Source organism: Rattus norvegicus, chromosome 3 (genome assembly GCF_021556685.1).
Source record: "Rattus norvegicus strain SHRSP/BbbUtx chromosome 3, alternate assembly SHRSP_T2T, whole genome shotgun sequence".
NCBI classification, from domain to species: Eukaryota; Metazoa; Chordata; class Mammalia; order Rodentia; family Muridae; genus Rattus; species Rattus norvegicus.
In genome coordinates this window covers 67,914,216-67,920,215 of record NC_141536.1, presented here as the reverse complement: position 1 = coordinate 67,920,215, position 6,000 = coordinate 67,914,216, and positions in this window count along the sequence as shown.

Genomic DNA, 6,000 nt, shown 5'->3' with positions numbered 1-6,000 from the left:
TAATGAGGGAGGACAATGATACTAGACAGTTTATATCTTAATAAATAAAAAGGGGGAGTTATATCCCTGTATGCTATGTATGCTATACAATTATTTAATAATACTCCTTTTATTTCCAATTTTAAAATTTGGATGCCAAGGAACTCTGAGTGTTTATGGCACCCTACAACTAGGCATACTTCTGCATTTGGCATGATCCTGTCCAGGAATTTTTTTTTAATTTATTTAATACGTAATAATAATTTTTTGGTTTCCGGGTAAACATCCCCCTCCCCCCTCCCCCTCCCCACGGGTGCTCCCCTCCCAACCATCCCCCCACTGCCGCCCTCCCCCCAACAGTCTAGTTCACTGGGGGCTCAGTCCCAGCAGGACCCAGGGCTTCCCCCTCCACTGGCGCTCCCACTAGGACACTCATTGCTACCCATGAGGTCAGAGTCCAGGATCAGTCCATGCACAGTCTTTAGGAAGTGGCTTAGTCCCTGGAAGCTCTGGTTGCTTGGCATTGTTGTACACATGGGGTTTCGAGCCCCTTCAAGCTCTTCCAGTTCTTTCTCTGATTCCTTCAACGGGGGTCCTATTCTAAGTTTAGTGGTTTGCTGCTGGCATTCGCCTCTGTATTTGCTGTATTCTGGCTGTGTCTCTCAGGAGAGATCTACATCCGGCTCCTGTCGGTCTGCACTTCTTTGCTTCATCCATCTTGTCTAATTGGGTGGCTGTATATGTATGGGCCACATGTGGGGCAGGCTCTGAATGGGAGTTCCTTCAGTCTCTGTTTTAATCTTTGCCTCTCTCTTCCCTGCCAAGGGTATTCTTGTTCCCCTTTTAGAGAAGGAGTGAAGCATTCACATTTTGATCATCCGTCTCGAGTTTCATTTGTTCTAGGCATCTAGGGTAATTCAAGCATTTGGGCTAATAGCCACTTATCAGTGAGTGCATACCATGTATGTCTTTCTGTGTTTGGGTTAGCTCACTCAGGATAATGTTTTCCAGTTCCAACCATTTGCCTACGAATTTCATAAAGCCGTTGTTTTTGATAGCTGAGTAATATTCCATTGTGTAGATGTACCATATTTTCTGTATCCATTCCTCTGTTGAAGGGCATCTGGGTTCTTTCCAGCTTCTGGCTATTATAAATAAGGCTGCGATGAACATAGTGGAGCACGTGGCTTTTGTATATGTTGGGGCATCTTTTGGGTATATGCCCAAGAGAGGTATAGCTGGATCCTCAGGCAGTTCAATGTCCAATTTTCTGAGGAACCTCCAGACTGATTTCCAGAATGGTTGTACCAGTCTGCAATCCCACCAAAAATGGAGGAGTGTTCCTCTTTCTCCGCATCCTCGCCAGCATCTGCTGTCACCTGAGTTTTTGATCTTAGCCATTCTCACTGGTGTGAGGTGAAATCTCAGGGTTGTTTTGATTTGCATTTCCCTTATGACTAAAGATGTTGAACATTTCTTTAGGTGTTTCTCAGCCATTCGGCATTCCTCAGCTGTGAATTCTTTGTTTAGCTCTGAACCCCATTTTTTAATAGGGTTATTTGTTTCCCTGCGGTCTAACTTCTTGAGTTCTTTGTATATTTTGGATATAAGGCCTCTATCTGTTGTAGGATTGGTAAAGATCTTTTCCCAATCTGTTGGTTGCCGATTTGTCCTAACCACGGTGTCCTTTGCCTTACAGAAGCTTTGCAGTTTTATGAGATCCCATTTGTCGATTCTTGATCTTAGAGCATAAGCCATTGGTGTTTTGTTCAGGAAATTTTTTCCAGTGCCCATGTGTTCCAGATGCTTCCCTAGTTTTTCTTCTATAAGTTTGAGTGTATCAGGTTTGATGTGGAGGTCCTTGATCCACTTGGACTTAAGCTTTGTACAGGGTGATAAGCATGGATCAATCTGCATTCTTCTACATGTTGACCTCCAGTTGAACCAGCACCATTTTCTGAAAATGCTATCTATTTTCCATTGGATGATTTTGGCTCCTTTGTCAAAAATCAAGTGACCATAGGTGTGTGGGTTCATTTCTGGGTCTTCAATTCTATTCCATTGGTCTATCTGTCTGTCTCTGTACCAATACCATGCAGTTTTTATCACTATTGCTCTGTAATACTGCTTGAGTTCAGGGATAGTGATTCCCCCTGAAGTCCTTTTATTGTTGAGGATAGTTTTAGCTATCCTGGGTTTTTTTGTTATTCCAGATGAATTTGCAAATTGTTCTGTCTAACTCTTTGAAGAATTGGATTGGTATTTTGATGGGGATTGCATTGAATCTGTAGATCGCTTTTGGTAAAATGGCCATTTTTACTATATTAATCCTGCCAATCCATGAGCATGGGAGATCTTTCCATCTTCTGAGGTCTTCTTCAATTTCTTTCTTCAGTGTCTTGAAGTTCTTATTGTACAGATCTTTTACTTGCTTGGTTAAAGTCACACCGAGGTACTTTATATTATTTGGGTCTACTATGAAGGGTGTCGTTTCCCTAATTTCTTTCTCGGCTTATTTCTCTTTTGTGTAGAGGAAGGCTACTGATTTATTTGAGTTAATTTTATATCCAGCCACTTTGCTGAAGTTGTTTATCAGCTTTAGTAGTTTTCTGGTGGAACTTTTGGGATCACTTAAATAAACTATCATATCATCTGCAAATAGTGATATTTTGACTTCTTCTTTTCTGATCTGTATCCCCTTGACCTCCTTTTGTTGTCTGATTACTCTGGCTAGAACTTCAGAACTATATTGAATAAGTAGGGAGAGAGTGGGCAGCCTTGTCTAGTCCCTGATTTTAGTGGGATTGCTTCAAGTTTCTCTCCATTTAGTTTAATGTTAGCAACTGGTTTGCTGTATATGGCTTTTACTATGTTCAGGTATGGGCCTTGAATTCCTATTCTTTCCAGGACTTTTATCATGAAGGGGTGTTGAATTTTGTCAAATTCTTTCTCAGCATCTAATGAAATGATCATGTGGTTTTGTTCTTTCAGTTTGTTTATATAATGGATCACGTTGATGGTTTTCCGTATATTAAACCATCCCTGCATGCCTGGGATGAAGCCTACTTGATCATGGTGGATGATTGTTTTGATGTGCTCTTGGATTCGGTTTGCCAGAATTTTATTGAGTATTTTTGCGTCGATATTCTTAAGGGAAATTGGTCTGAAGTTCTCTTTCTTTGTTGGGTCTTTGTGTGGTTTAGGTATAAGAGTAATTGGGGCTTCATAGAAGGAATTCGGTAGTGATCCATCTGTTTCAATTTTGTGGAATAGTTTGGATAATATTGGTATGAGGTCTTCTGTGAAGGTTTGATAGAATTCTGCACTAAACCCGTCTGGACCTGGGCTCTTTTTGGTTGGGAGACCTTTAATGACTGCTTCTATTTCCTTAGGAGTTATGGGGTTGTTTACCTGGTTTATCTGTTCCTGATTTAACTTCGGTACCTGATATTTGTCTAGGAAATTGTCCATTTCCTGTAGATTTTCAAGTTTTGTTGAATATAGGCTTTTATAGTAAGATCTGATGATTTTTTTTAATTTCCTCTGAATCTGTAGTTATGTCTCCCTTTTCATTTCGCATTTTGTTAATTTGGACACACTCTCTGGGTCCTCTCGTTAGTCTGGCTAAGGGTTTATCTATCTTGTTGATTTTCTCAAAGAACCAACTTTTGGTTCTGTTGATTCTTTCTATGGTCCTTTTTGTTTCTACTTGGTTGATTTCAGCTCTGAGTTTGATTATTTCCTGCCTTCTACTCCTCCTGGGTGTATTTGCTTCTTTTTGTTCTAGAGCTTTTAGGTGTGCTGTCAAGCTGCTGACATATGCTCTTTCCTTTTTCTTTCAGCAGGCACTCAGCGCTATGAGTTTTCCTCTTAGCACACCTTTCATTGTGTCCCATAAGTTTAGGTATGTTGTACCTTCATTTTCATTAAATTCTAAAAAGTTTTTAATTTCTTTCTTTATTTCTTCCTTGACTAGGTTATCATTGAGTAGAGCATTGTTCAATTTCCACGTATATGTGGGCATTCTTCCCTTATTGTTATTGAAGACCAGTTTTAGGCCGTGGTGGTCTGATAGCACGCATGGGATTATTTCTATCTTTCTGTACCTGTTGAGGCCCGTTTTTTGACCAATTATATGGTCAATTTTGGAGAAAGTACCATGAGGAGCTGAGAAGAAGGTATATTCTTTTGCTTTAGGATAGAATGTTCTATAAATATCTGTTAAGTCCATTTGGCTCATGACTTCTCTTAATCTGTCTACGTCTCTGTGTAATTTCTGTTTCCATGATCTGTCCATTGATGAGAGTGGGGTGTTGAAATCTCCCACTATTATTGTGTGAGGTGCAATGTGTGTTTTGAGCTTGAGTAAGGTTTCTTTTACGTATGTAGGTGCCCTTGTATTTGGGGCATAGATATTTAGGATTGAGAGTTCATCTTGGTTGATTTTTGGTTTGATGAATATGAAGTGTCCTTCCTTATCTTTTTTGATGACTTTTAATTGAAAATTGATTTTATTTGATATTAGAATGGCTACTCCAGCTTGCTTCTTCTGACCATTTGCTTGGAAAGTTGTTTTCCAGCCTTTCACCCTGAGGTAGTGTCTGTCTTTGTCTCTGAGGTGTGTTTCCTGTAGGCAGCAGAATGTAGGGTCCTCGTTGCGTATCCAGTTTGTTAATCTATGTCTTTTTATTGGGGAGTTGAGGCCATTGATGTTGAGAGATATTAAGGAATAGTGATTATTGCTTCCTGTTATATTCATATTTGGATGTGAGGTTATGTTTGTGTGCTTTCATTCTCTTTGTTTTGTTGCCAAGACGATTAGTTTCTTGCTTCTTCTAGGGTATAGCTTGCCTCCTTATGTTGGGATTTACCATTTATTATCCTTTGTAGTGCTGGATTTGTAGAAAGATATTGTGTAAATTTGGTTTTGTCATGGAATATCTTGGTTTCTCCATCTATGTTAATTGAGAGTTTTGCAGGATACAGTAACCTGGGCTGGCATTTGTGTTCTCTTAGGGTCTGTATGACATCAGTCCAGGATCTTCTGGCCTTCATAGTTTCTGGCGAGAAGTCTGGTGTGATTCTGATAGGTCTGCCTTTATATGTTACTTGACCTTTTTCCCTTACTGCTTTTAATATTCTTTCTTTATTTTGTGCGTTTGGTGTTTTGACTATTATGTGACGGGAGGTGTTTCTTTTCTGGTCCAATCTATTTGGAGTTCTGTAGGCTTCTTGTATGCCTATGGGTATCTCTTTTTTTAGGTTAGGGAAGTTTTCTTCTATGATTTTGTTGAAGATATTTACTGGTCCTTTGAGCTGGGAGTCTTCACTCTCTTCTATACCTATTATCCTTAGGTTTGATCTTCTCATTGAGTCCTGGATTTCCTGTATGTTTTGGACCAGTAGCTTTTTCCGCTTTACATTATCTTTGACAGTTGAGTCAATGATTTCTATGGAATCTTCTGCTCCTGAGATTCTCTCTTCCATCTCTTGTATTCTGTTGGTGAGGCTTCTATCTACAGCTCCTTGTCTCTTCTTTTGATTTTCTATATCCAGGGTTGTTTCCATGTGTTCTTTCTTGATTGCTTCTATTTCCATTTTTAATTCCTTCAACTGTTTGATTGTGTTTTCCTGGAATTCTTTCAGGCATTTTTGCGATTCTTCTCTGTAGGCTTCTACTTGTTCTCTAAGGGAGTTCTTCACGTCTTTCTTGAAGTCCTCCAGCATCATGATCAAATATGATTTTGAAACTAGATCTTGCTTTTCTGGTGTGTTTGGATATTCCATGTTTATTTTGGTGGGAGAATTGGGCTCTGATGATGCCATGTAGTCTTGGTTTCTGTTGCTTGGGTTCCTGCGCTTGCCTCCTGCCATCAGATTATCTGTAGTGTTACTTTGTTCTGCTATTTCTGACAGTAGCTAGACTGTCCTATAAGCCTGTGTGTCAGGAGTGCTGTAGACCTGTTTTCCTGTTTTCTTTCAGCCAGTTATGGGGACAGAGTGTTCTGCTTTCGGGCTTGT